General features: G+C 34.2%; 1 pseudogene; it reads left to right on the top strand.

The window, feature by feature from the left end:
• Positions 1-2,642: 2,642 nt before the first annotated feature.
• Positions 2,643-3,355, top strand: LOC114029014 (annotated as a pseudogene).
• Positions 3,356-14,324: the final 10,969 nt, after the last annotated feature.

The following is a 14,324-nucleotide window of genomic DNA, read 5'->3' on the forward strand; positions in this document are numbered from 1 at the left end:
GTAACAACAATGAATATGGAACCTAATCTCTAGAATTGAGAAACAGGTAAAAATAGTACAAATATGTAGAGTATATCCCAACTACAGAGTAAATATACTCCAGGATACTAGAAATGGAAAGATAAAAGCTAGGGACATATTATTTATGTAATGAGTAATGTTTAAGTCAGTTTAAATGGAATCTGACCTAAGGAAATCAGAAAGGGTAACAATACAAAGCAATTCTTTGAAGGAAGAGATAAAAGTACTTGGTGATTGCCATGCCACTGAGAGGAATGAAATAATTGAGAAAGACAACTATCGTAGAGATTAATAGGACCAGCAATTGCAGTAACATTTTGTCTTCCTTTTTATCTGTGACATAAGATGAGAATAAAAAGGAAGAGGAAAATAAAACTAAGTTGCATGCAGATACACCGACTTAATTAATGGTTTTACTTCTCGCTTCACCTACAAAGATTTAGACCAGGAAGGGACTTTGAAAACATTGAATCCAACTTCCTCATTTCACAAACAAGGAAACTGAGGCCTAAGGATGTTAAATTATTTTCCCAGAGTGACACAGCTAATAAGTGTCTGAGGGAGTATTGGAGCACAGGCCTTCCAGACTCCAAATCCAGGACTAGATGATTAAATTACCTAATCAGAAAGTAGTTCCTTGAGCTTTTATACTAACATATTCTGTTCAATAACCCAAAATCAACGGACAAAGTTAATTGTTCAAGGGACTGTTCTTATAGAGGACGTTCCAAATTCCAATCTTGAGGCAACTATAGTGCCATTGTCACAGGAATAATCTAGTTATAACTGACAATATTGAAAGGCTAGAAATCACACCTAAATCTGGCACATTTTGTCCCATTCGTGGCAACACAGTTTAGATGTTGAGTCTGATGACCTGGTTCAAAACAACTCTAATGCTCATTATATTTATAAATCTTGAGGAAGTCATTCAATTTATCTGAACCTCAATTCATTATCTATAAAATTTAGGTATTATACCACATGATCACCAAAGTCAATTTCAGTTATGAATTATATAGTCTATGATATTGTCATCAGTCTGATCAATTGAGTTAGGGGGACTACAATATACCAAATTAAGTTTTTTTTTTTAAATTTTGTTGATTTTTTTTTAAGCTAACTTGTATTATTTAAAGGAAAAAGGAACAGATTTAGGAATGCCTGAAAAGCATCATCAATTGAACCTTACTCTTATCAAAATCAGCTCAAGAAGGAAATAACATACACAGTTAGTTATGGAAATCTATCTTACCCTACAGGTAAGTAGGAGAAGACAGAGTTAAGGAAGGGGCAGGGCTAACAGAAAGGAGGGCAGATTGGGGGAGGCGATAGTCAGAAAGAAAACACTGGTGAGGAGGGAAAGGATGAAAGGAGAGAAGGATAAAGAGGAGGAAAAATGAGATGGAGGAAAATACACAGTTAGTAATCATAACTGTGAATGTGAATAGGATGAATTCTCCCATAGAATGGAAATGGATAACAATGTGGATTAAAAGCCAGAGTCCTACAATGTGTTGTTTACAAGAAACACATGAAGCAGAGAGAGACATGCTGAGTAAACATAAGGGACTAGAGCAGAATCTATTATGCTTTGGCTGAAGTAAAAATAAAAATAAACAAGCTTAGCAGTCATGATCTCAGACAAAACAAAAACAAAAATAGATCTAATTAAAAGAGGTATGGGAGGAAACTACATCTTTCTTAAAGTTACCATACTCAATGAAGTAATATCAATACAAAACATATATGCAGCAAGTGGTATAACATCCAAATTCTTAAGGGAGAAGTTAAGTAAGATATAGGAGGAGATAGACAAAAAAAAAAAACTATACTAGTTAGGGACCTCAACATTCTCCTTGCAGAATTAGATAAATCTAACCACAAAATAAGTAAGAAAAATGTTAAGGAGGTGAATAGAGTTTTAGAAAATTTAGATATGACAGACAGACAGAAAAGAATATACCTTTTTTCTCATTAGTATATGAAACCTACAGAAAAATTGACCATATGTTATGGCATAAAACCCTCACAATCAAAAGTAGAAAGGCAGAAATATTAAATGCATCCTTTTCAGATCATTATACAATAAAATTAATTCAATAAAGGGTAGTACAAAGAGAGATTAAAAATTCATTGGAAACTAAATAACCTAAACCTAAAGAATAAATGGGTCAAAGAACAAATCATAGAAACAATCAATAATTTCATTAAATAAAATAATAACAATTAGACAATATACCAAAATTTATGGGATACAGACAAAGTAGTACTTGGGGGAAATTTTATTTCTGTAAATTCTTACATCAATGAAATAGAAAAGCAGCAGATCAATGAATTGGGCACACAATTAAAAAAAAACTACAAAAAGAACAAATTAAAAGCCCTAATTAAGCACCAAATTGGAAATCTTGAAAATCAAAGGTAAGATTAATAATACTGAAAGTAAGAAAACTATTGAGCTAATAAATAAAATTAGGACCTGGTTTTATGAAAATAAAAATAAAAAAACAAGACAGATAAACCATTGGTTAATTTAATTAAAAAAGAAAGGAATTGCTCTCACTGCCTCATCTGGCAGGTAACTCTTTGAGCAACTGTGCAGAAGCTAATAATCTGATATGGAGTATATCCTTACCCCACTGGAATGTCTGCTTCCCAATGGACATTTGAAGTATTGTCTACTGCTCTTTAATCAACCTTTGGACAGAGGTTATTTTTATTCTCTGTGGAGTAAAGCTGTTCTAAAAGCCTGTAATGATGGAGGTGCTAAACACTTACATCATGTCACTGAAGGAGATCATGAGAACTTCTTACCTGAGTACATCAGTGGAGATTTTGATTCTTTTAGGCCTGAAGTCAAAGAGTACTACAAAGTCAAGGGATGTGACTTGTCTCAACCACTGATCAACACTACACCAATTTTACTAAATGCCCTCAAGTGCTCCAGAAGATAGTGGAAAAAGACCTCCAGGTTGACATAATGGTGACTTTGGGTGGATTCACAGGATGATTTGACAAGATCATGGCTTCTGTGGAGACTTTTTTCATGCAATTACCATTACTCCAGTCAGTGCCTGTTATAATCATACAAACAGATTCCCTCATTCACCTGCTTCAGCCAGGAAAGCACAAACTGCAGGTAGACATGGGATTTGAAGGTGATTGGTGTGGTCTTATTCCTGTTGGACACCCTTGCAAGCAAGTCACCTCAACAGGCCTAAAATTGAAACTTACCAATGCTGTGCTCATTTTCAGAACCCTAGGCAGCACTTCAAATGCCTACGATGGCCCTGGAATTGTGACTGTAAAAACACATCATCCACTTGTCTAGACCATGGGCATCAAAAATGAACCCAGAAAAAAAAAACATTTCAAAATCCACACTGCCCTATCTAATCCGCTTGTGACTGAAAAACAGGAGGAATACATCTGGATTAGAATAGTAATATATATCATGAAGGGGGTTAGGATTTTTTTTGATAATAATTGTTTTTATGCAATTTAGGATATAACATTTTAAAAGAGAGATTCTAATTTTTTTTTTAAAATGAAGGGGAAAATTAATGACTAATTAATCCTATCAAAATCAATTTATTTAAAACACAAATTTGGATCAGTCCTTTCTAAAATTCAGATCCGAATATTCACAGTAGAATTCACCAAACCCTTCTCTTTCTCCTTCCAACAACAGTACTCCTCTTGAAGTTCCTAATAAGGAGCTCAGGAAATGTTCAGGTTCTACTCCCAAGCCTTCTCCAAAGGACATTAGTGTTGTCTGCTGCTCACTTATCACTTTGGATTAGGTTACAGGGTCTTAAGAGCAAAACTTTGTAATTTAATCTATGCTTCTTGCAAAATCCTATTATTTTATTCTTCTCAAATTACTGATAAGTGCTCATTATACTATCCATGAAAATGGGGCAAAATTTAATGACCTAAAGTATTAAATAAGAATGGCCACCTAGGTGGACATAGAGGGTCAGGCCTAGAATCAGGAAGACTTATCTTCCTGAGTTCAAATCTCAGATACTTTACTAGTTGTGTGACCCTGGACAAGTCACTTAATCCCCTTTCCTCAGTTTCCTCATCTGTAAAATGAGCAGGAGAAGGAAATGGCAAACTGCTCCAGTATCTTTGCCAAGAAAACTCCAAATGGAATAACAAAGCCTGACAAAACTGACAAATAAATTATATATATATATATATATATATATATATATATATATCAAGGGACTATCCTACTAACTTTGATCATTTCTTGCCCAAATCCAGCTTTTTAACTTATGGATATCCATTGCCCTGTTGGGTTTTCTGTCCAAATTGAAATCATAGTACCTATTTTGACAGACGTTGTATAGGAAAAATGACTAGGAACAAAAAAAGATGGGAGGGAGAGGGAACTTCTTGTCACTCTCCTAACTAAGGAACAATTTTGGGCCATAAATGAAAAGCTCTGTCCAATTCGAAGAGACTAAGTTCAACAGTTTCCTAATGATTATGCAAGCAAATACAGGCTGTGATCATGTCATCACTGACACTCATCTCAGATCACAAACCTGGTATATTGGAAAGTTATTAATTTCTTCTGTAAGGAGATTATATTTATTATTTCCTCATCATTCACATACACTGCCATAGTGTTTAATAAACTGCATTGACACGAAAACAACAACTTTAAGAAAAAACTGCTCAACTTATTTTGTGGTAGGAGTACATAGTCCTTTACTTCTTCTAAGAAAAGGGACCGTCATGTTTCTGCTGTAGATGCTAGCACTTGGCCTCTTTCAGTTCAGAAGGGACAATGGCAAGGGCAGCAGGCCTACTTGAGAGTCTGACAAGAGCCACCTGAATTAGTATACATTTCTGCTCTCAAAATCAATAAAGATTATTTTCAATAAATGTTTTTTACACAATGTTATTTGCTGCTGAATGGTAATAGTCAAATCTCCATGTCAAGTAAAAATGCTTATTCACAAAAAAGAAAGAAAAAAAGAAAAGAAAAAAAAGAAAAAAACAAAACAAATTTCTAGTATCAAAAATGAAAAGGCTGAATTCACTCACCGATGAGAAAATTAAAGCAATAATTAGAAGTTATTTTGTCTAACTGTATGCCAATAAATCTGATGATCTAAGCAAAATCAATTAATATTTATGAAAATATAAATTGCCAGGACTTCTGCTTCCAGGAGCCAGTAAGAGGTGAGTCTCTCTTACCCTCCCCTATTAACTCCTGAAAGCCCAGAAAATATCACCCCAGGAAAAACCCTGGAACAGCTCAACCAGAAGAAAGATGGGGTGCAGCAGTCCAGTAGCCCAGATAACTTGAGGAATTAACTTGAAAGGCCCCTCTCACCTTGAAGGAAGGGGAGCAATACAGCAAGCTAGTGGAAAGCCCCATCTTGGCATACCAGGAAGAGATCCTGAAGCACAGGTGGTGGAAGAGGCAAACGCCAACATCTGGACCCTCTACTGCCTCATTGAGGGTGAGGCAACTGATGGAAACCAGCTCAGAAAACCACCAGGTGCCTTGGCATTCTACAGCAACCAGCTCTTCCAGTGCCTCAGCAAAACTAACAGAAACATCACTCTAAAGGGCTCCAGGTGGATAAACACCCTACAACATCCATCTGAAAGAAGCTGAAGAAAGCAAAAGGAAGGAAAGGCCTCAGTGAGCAGGAAATCTCCGGGAGTCACATTATCCAATCTCACCCCTAGAGTTCCAGTGTTGCTGATTCCAGCCCAACACCAGATAAGCTGCCAGAATCCTATGATCTCCAACTGCCAACATTGGAGGCCCCAGCACACAAAGCCATCAACCAGGCCCTATGCTCCCAGCACAAGAAGCTTGGGTCAATGCCCTCTGCTCCCTAGTGGGAGAGCCTAATCTCTTTAAAGGCCAGTAAATAAGCAAACACTATGAGCAAAAAGAAATATACAATAGATACTTATTATGGGAAGAGTGAAGATCAAGACAGAAATTCTGAAGAGGACAACATTGTCTGCAAACCCACATCTGGAACCTCAAAAGGGAATATGAACTGGTCTGAAGCATAAAAAGCCTTCTTAGAACAGTTCAAGAGGGATTTTAAAAGTCAAATGAGAGAGGTAGAAGAAAAAAATGGGAAAAGAAATGAGAGATATGCAAGAGAGAGTCAATAGCTTGGAAAAGAAAGGACAAAAATTAACTGTATAAAACAAGTCCTTAAAAAATACAATTGGCCAAATGGGGAAGGAGATACAAAATCTAATAGAAGTAAACAATTGGTTAAAAAATTAGAATTGAGCAAATGGAAGCTAATGACTCTATGAGAGAACAAGAATCAGTCAAACAAAAATAAAAGAATGAAAAAATAGATGAAAACATAAAATATCTCATTGCTAAAACAACTGACCTGGAAAATTGATCCAGGAGAGACAATTTAAAAATTATTGGTGGGCCTGCAAATCATGATGAAAAAAAGAGCCTGAAAAGTATCTTTCAGGAAATCCTAAAGGAAAACTGCTCTGAGGTCCTAGAACCAGAGGGTAAAATAGTCATAGAAAGAATCCACTGAGCAGCTGCTAAAAGAGATCCCAAATTGAAAACACCAAGGAATATAGTAGCCAAATTCCAAAGTTACCAGGTCAAAGAGAAAATACTGCAAGCAGCCAGACAGAAACAATTTAAATATCATGGAACCACAGTCAGGATTACACAGGACTTGGCAGCTTCTACATTAAAAAACCATAGGATGTGGAATATGATATTCTGTAAGGCAAAGGAGCTTGGATTACAACCAAGGATCAACTACCCAGTGAAAACGAGCATGATGTTTCAGGGGAGGAGATGGGTATTCAACAAAATAGGGGACTTCCATACCTTCCTGATAAAAAGACCAGAGCTCAACAGAAAATTTGATCTTCAAATGTGAGATTCAAGAGAGACATAAAAAGGTAAATGGGATAGAAAGAAAAAAAACATTATTAATAAGGGCAAACTATTTACAAAGAAAGATGACACTTGTAACTCTTGAGAACTGTATTGTTATTACACCATGTTAAGGCCTATACATAAAAAGGGTGGGTATAAATTGACTTTGATGTAATGATGAAAAAATCTAATCAAGTGGGCTAAATGGATCCAAGTAAGTGAATTAATCTGGTTTAACTAAGAAAATGAGAGAGAGAGAAAGAGAGAGACATATATATAAAACTGAAGAGCATAGGAATAAATGGAGCTTTCCTTAAAGTGATAAGAAGTATCTATGTAAAACCATCATCTGTAATCTGTATTGGGGATAAGTTAGCCTTATCACTACTATTATTCAATATTATACTAGAAAAGTTAGCTTTAGCAATTCAAGAAGAAAAAGAAGAAAAAAATGAAAAAAAAAATGAATAGGCAACGAGGAAACAAAACTAAGACTCTTTGCAGATGATATGAGGATATACTTTGAGAATCCTAGAGAATAAAAAAAACATATTTGAAATAATTAGCAACTTTAGCACACTTTCAGGATATAAAATAAACCCACACAAATCATCAGTATTTCTATATCTTTCCAAAAAAATCCAGAAGCAAGATAAATTCCATTTAAAATAACTATAGACAATATGAAATACTTGGGAGTCTACTTGCCAAGGCAAGCCCAGAAACTATATGAACACAATTACAAACACTTTTCACACAAATAAAGTAGGATCTAAACAAATGGAAAAAATACCAATTACACATGAATAGGTTGAGCCAATATAATAGAAATGGCAAGTCTTCCTAAATTAATCTACTTATTCAGTGCCATATCAACTAAACTACCAAAAATTATTTTATAGCACTAAAAAAAAATAAAAATCATCTGAAAGAACAAAAAGTTATAAATATCAAAAGAATTAATGGAAAAATGCAAAAGAATGTGGATTGGCCATACCAGATTTCAAACTATATTATAAAATGTTACCATCAAAACTATCTGGTACTGAATAAGAAATGTAGTTGTAGATCACCAGAATAGACTATGTACCAAGACACAGTAGTAAATGACCATAGTAACATAGTGTTTGATCAACCGATAGACTCCATGTCCAGGGATAAGAACTCTCTATTTGATAAAAACTGCTGGGAAAACAAGAAATATGGCAGAAACTATGTATAGGCCAACATCTCACGCTGTACACTAAGATAAGGTCAAAAAAGGTACATGCTTTATACATAAAGTGTAATACCATAAGAAAATTAGGAAAGAAAGGAATAGTCTAGCTGTCAGATCTATGGAGAAAGGAAGAATGTATAACCAAAAGTGACAGAGTATTACAAAATAATTTTAGATAATTTTGATCATGCTAAATTAAAAGCATTTTGCATAAACAAAACCAATGCAACCAAAATTAGAAGGAAAACAGAAAGCTGGGAAACAATTTTACAGCAAATGTCTCTGATAAAGACCTCATTTCTCAAATATATAGAGAACTGAGTAAAAATTATATGAATGCACTTCATTCCCCAATTGATAAATGGTCAAAGGATATGAACAGACAGTTTTTAGATGAACTGGTCAAAACTTTCTATAGTCATATGAAGAAATAATCTAAATCAATATTGATTAAAGAAATGCAAATTAAAATAACTCTGAGGGGCCATCTAGTACCTATTAGATTGACTAATATGACAAAAAAGGAAAATGATAAATGTTGAAGAGGATGTGGGAAAATCAGGACACTAATGCATTGTTGGTGGAGTTGTGAACTGATCCAAACATTCTGGAGAGCAATTTGGAAATGTGCCCAAATGGCAACCAAACTGTGCATACCCTTTGATCCAGGTATCCCAAAGCAATCATAACAAAGGGAAAAGGACCCATATGTACCAAAAAATATTTATAACAACTCTTTCTGCTGTGGAAAAGAATTGGAAATTGTAGGGATGCCCATCAACTGGGGAATGGCTGAGCAAGATGCGGTATATAAATGTAAGGGAATACTATTGTGCTGTAAAAAATGACAAGCATGCAGATTTCAGAACAATCTGGAAAGACTTGCATGAGTTAATGCAAAGTTAAGTGAGCAGAAGCAAGAGAACATTATAAACAGTATCAGCCACCTTTTGCAATAACCAGCTATGAATGCCTTAGCTCTTTTCAGGAATACAATGATACAAGACAATTCCAAAGGATTCATGATGGAAAATGTCATCCACATCTAGAGAAATAACTGATGAAGTCTGAATGCAGATAGAAGCTAGCTATTTTCACTTTATTTGTTTCATGATCCTTTTCTTTTGGCCTGTTTCTTCTTTCACAACATTACTAATATGGAAATATGTTTTACATGATTACACACACATAACTTATATCAAATTGTTTACCATCTTAAGGAGGGCTTGAGAAGAGAGACAGGGAGAAAATTTGGAACTTATTAAAATGAATGTTAATTTTTTTAACATGTAATTGGTGAAAAAAAGAGAAAATATTATTTAAAAAAAAGAAAAGCCTCATTAATGCTTTCTATATCCTAAACACTGTGTTAATCCCTGGACCTACAAATGTAAAATCTAAGGCATTTTCTTTTCTCAAGGAAATTACACTGTAATGGGAGGGGCGTACAGTGGAGGGGAGGGAAACAACACATATAGACTGGTGGAGTGGGAGGACAAATTTGATTTGAAAAGTTACAGAGACGGTGAATGGAACTATAGAGGATTAATTGGAGCACCCTTGCATAAAAGCACTAACAAACCTGAGTTTTCGTTTTCTTTCTCTTCTTTTTTTCTTTGATTTTTTAAAATTATTTTTTGCTGCCTCCTATAAAATATTGTGAACCTCTGTCCATAGTTCTTCAGGCAGTCTATTTATCAGATGTAATTCCTTAAAACTCTTCATCATTTCTACTTTACATTCATAAAGGATGTTATTGCAGTCATACCTATACAGGCGGATAGTTTCCTCTACTTTCTTCAATTTAAGTCTGAATTTTGCAATAAGAAGCTCATGATGTGAGCCACAGTCAGTGCTAGTTCTTATTTTGACTGACTGTATAGATCTTCCCCATCTTTGGATGCAAAGAATATAATCAATATGATTTCCATTTTGACCATATGGTGGTGTCCATGTATAGAGTCACCTTTTAGGTTGTTGAAAAAGAGTGTTTGCTATGACCAGTCAGTTACCTTGACAAAAACTATATTAGTCTCTACTCTGCTTCATTTTGTACTCCAAGGCCAAACTTTCCTGTTATTCCAATTATCTTTTGATTTCCCACTTTAGAATTCTAACCCCCTATGATGAATGCAACATTTTTGGTGTTATTTCTAGTGGATATTACTGTACTATTGAGTGGTTTGTCTTGGATTCAAACAGATATTATTCTGTCATTTTTGAGATAATGGTCCAGTACTACTTTTCCTACCTTTTTATTGACTATGAGGGTTATACTTGATTTCTTCTGAGGGATGCTTGCCAAGAGTAGTATATATAATGATCATCTGAATTAAATTCACCCTTTTCCATCCATTTAAGTTCACTTACACCAAAGATTATCAATGTTTAATCTTTCTATCTTCCACTTGACCATATCCAATTTGCCTTGGCTCAGAGATCTTGTATTCCAAATTTCTATATAATACTGATCTTTATAGTATCAGACTTTCCCTTAGTGACCAGACACATTTGTAGCTGAGCTTCCATTCAGCATTGGTCCAGTTCCTTCATTCTTTCTGAACTTACTTGTAGTATGGTGCTGGTGCCATTATAGCCATCTTTAAGTTTTTGAAAGGCTGTAATCTGGTAGAAGAATAGACTCTAAATTGTTTCTATTAATACGTCCCAAAGGTGAATGGGCTGCCTCAACAGCTAATCAATCACAGAAATCTTCAAAAAGAGGATTGAATCACCACTTGTCAAAGATATCATAAGGAAGAGTTTCACTGAGTTATGGACTGAACTAAATGTTCTCTGAAGCCCCTTTAAATCTGTGATTTTGTAAAAATGGAATAGGATGGCTCAAGAGGTAATCTGTTCTTTGTACATGAAATTAATCAAGTGGTTTCCAGAACATCACTTGACAGATCTGTTTAACAATCGTTTGAACCTGAAAGCTTCTGAGGTCTTTCCCAACTTTTGAGAATTCAGGTTTACATAATTCTATTTAAGTAGGTCATTTGTGGACTTCTGAGGGTGGAGGCAATACAGCTGAGTAAAGGAAGCACTACAGATGAGCTTTCCCAACATTCCCTTCCAAACAACTTTAAATCAATACCTCAAATAGAATTCTGGCATGGTAGTACCAACAAAAGGTCAAGGTGAGGCATTTTTTCCAGCCCAATACAACTTAGGAAGTCAGAAGGAAAAGCCAGGGTGAGGACTGGCTTGGGGCCCACATGTCAGTAACACCAACTATCAGCCTTCGAGCTGGCTAAACCACCAGCAGCAGCATGAGGAACTCTTAGCCCAGAGACAGTAAGGGGATCAGGCAAGTGGTCAGAAAAGAAATGATAGGACCCCCCCCACCTTGGACTGGCACAGGTCACAGGATGATGCAGATAATCTATTGGTTAATTTGATTTAAAAAAAAAGAAAGAAAACCAAATTACCAGTATCAAAAATAAAAAGGGCGAATGCACCATCAATGTAAATAAAATTAAAGCAATTATTAGAAGTAATTTTGCCCAATTATATGCTAGTAAAACTGATAATCTTACTGAAATGGATGAATATTTACAAAAATATAAATTGCCCAGATTCACAGAAGAAGAAATAGAATACTTAAATAACCCTATCTTAGAAAAAGGAAATTGAGCAAGTCATAAATGAGCTCCCTAAGAAAAAATCTCCAGAACCACATGGATTTACAAGTGAAATCTACCAAACATTTTAAGGAATAATTAATCACAATTCCATATAAATTATTTGAAAGAATACATTAAGGGGGGAAATTACTTTTATGACATAAATTTGATTTTGATACCTAAACTAGGAAGAACAAAAATAGAGAATGAAAACTATAGCCAATTTTCCTATTAAATATTGATGTAAAAGATGTAAATAAAATATAAGCAAATCACAAAGATCATACACTATGACCAGATGGAATTTAGATCAGTAATGCAGGACTGGTTCAATATTAGGAAATCTATTAGTATAATTGATCATATCAATAACCAAAACAACAAAAATCATATGATTATGTGAATAGATGCAGAAAAAGCTTTTAACAGAACATGATACCCATTCCAACTAAATACACTTGAAAACATAAGAATAGATTTACCTGTTCTTAAAATAAGTAGTATCTATCTAAAACCAAGAGCAAGCTCTATCTATAATAAGGATAAATGAGAAGTCTTCCTATAAGATCATGGGTGAAGGAAGAATGTCCATTTTACCAATATTGTTCAATATTATACTACAATTCCTACCTATAGCAATAAAACAAGAAAAAGAAATTAAAAGAATAAGTTAATGCAATAAGAAAACAAAATTATCATTCTTTGCCAATTATATGATGGTATACTTGGGGAACCCTAGAGAAACAACTATAAAACTAGTTAAAACAATTAAAAACTATAGTAGAGTTGCAGGATATAAAATAAATGCACACAAATCATCAATGTTTCTATATATTAACAACAAAACCCAGTAGTAAAAGAAAGAGAAATTTCATTTAAAATAACTGCAGACAATGTAAACTCTTAGGAATCTACCAGGCAAAGCACACAGAAGAACTTTATGAACACAATCACAAGACACTTTTCACACATACAATTGGAAAATATTAATTGTTCATGGGTAGGCCAAGACAATACAATGAAAATGGCAATTCTACCTTAAATTACTTTACTTATTCAGTGCAATACAATTACACTACCAAAAATTATTTTGTAGAACTAGGAAAAAATAATAACAGTATTCATATGGAAAAGTAGAATGTGAAGAATATTAAGGGAGTCAAGGAAAAAATAAAGTGAACAAAGTTGGCCTAGCCATAGTAGATTTCACACTATATTACAAAGCATTCTCAAAACAATATGGTATTGCCTGAGAATTATAGTGGTAGATCACTGGAATAGATTAGACAACAAAATTTATTGTAGGTGGTGGTGTTATTTCAATCACATCTGACTCTTTGTGAATCCATTTAGGGTTATTATTGCCATTTATTTTCCCAGATCATTTTACAGATGAAGAACTGAGGCAAATATGGTTAAATGATTTGCCCTTTTCCACATAGCTAGTAGTTAAGTGTCTGAGGTCAGATTTGAACTCAGGTCTTCCTGACTCCAGGCCCAGCACTCTATGTTCTACACCACCTATCTACACATTAGTAATTGACTATAGAAATCTAGTGTTTGATAAACCCAAAGATCCAAACTTTTAGGGTAAAAATTTACCATTTGAAAAAAATTGTTAAGAAAATGGGAAAGCCATTTAGAAGAAGTTAGGCATAGAACAACATCTCATACCATGTACCAAGAAAAGGTCAAAATGAATGCATGACTTAGACATAAAGGGTGGTATCTTAAGTAAATTAGGGGAGCATGGAACAATTTACCTGTCATGTCTATGGATAAGGGAAAAGTTTATGATCAAACAAGAGATAGAATAGAATACAGGAAGTAAAATGGATTATTTTCATTACATGAAATTAAAAAGGTTTTGTACAAACCAAACCCATGCGGCCAAAATTAGAAGGAAATTAAAAAACTAGGAGAAAATCTTTTTTTATAAAATAGTTTCACTGATAAAGACTTCATTTTTTTAAATACATAGCATGCTAAGTCAATTTTATAAAAAAAAACTAGTGCCATTCCTCAATTGATAAATGGTCAAAGGATATTAAGTCAGTTTTCAGAAGAAATCAAAGCTATCAATAATCACATGAAAAAATTGCTACAAATCACTATTGATTAGAGAAATGGAAAAAAAATAAACAACTCCTAGGTACCATCTCACACCTTTCAGACTGACTAACATAACAAAAAAGGAAAATGATAAGTGCTAGAGGGAATTTGGGGGAAAAATATACACTAAGTGCACTGTTGTTGGAATTGTGAACTAGTCCAGTCATTCTAGAGAACAGTTTGAAACTATGATGACAGATGCCATCTACCTCCAGACAGAAAACTCGTTAACTATGACTGAAAACTGAAGCATAATGTTGCACTTTCTTTATGTTTCTTGCTTTTTATTGCTTATTTTGTATGATATTGCTAACATGGAAATATGTTTTGCACGACTTCATATATAGCATTGATATCATATTGATTTCCTTCTCAGTGGGTGGGGAAGGAGTAGGAAGAAAGGAGAGAATTTTAAACTCAAAATTTTAAT

This window comes from Vombatus ursinus, unplaced genomic scaffold, assembly GCF_900497805.2.
Source record: "Vombatus ursinus unplaced genomic scaffold, bare-nosed wombat genome assembly UNPS02014909.1, whole genome shotgun sequence".
NCBI classification, from domain to species: domain Eukaryota; kingdom Metazoa; phylum Chordata; class Mammalia; order Diprotodontia; family Vombatidae; genus Vombatus; species Vombatus ursinus.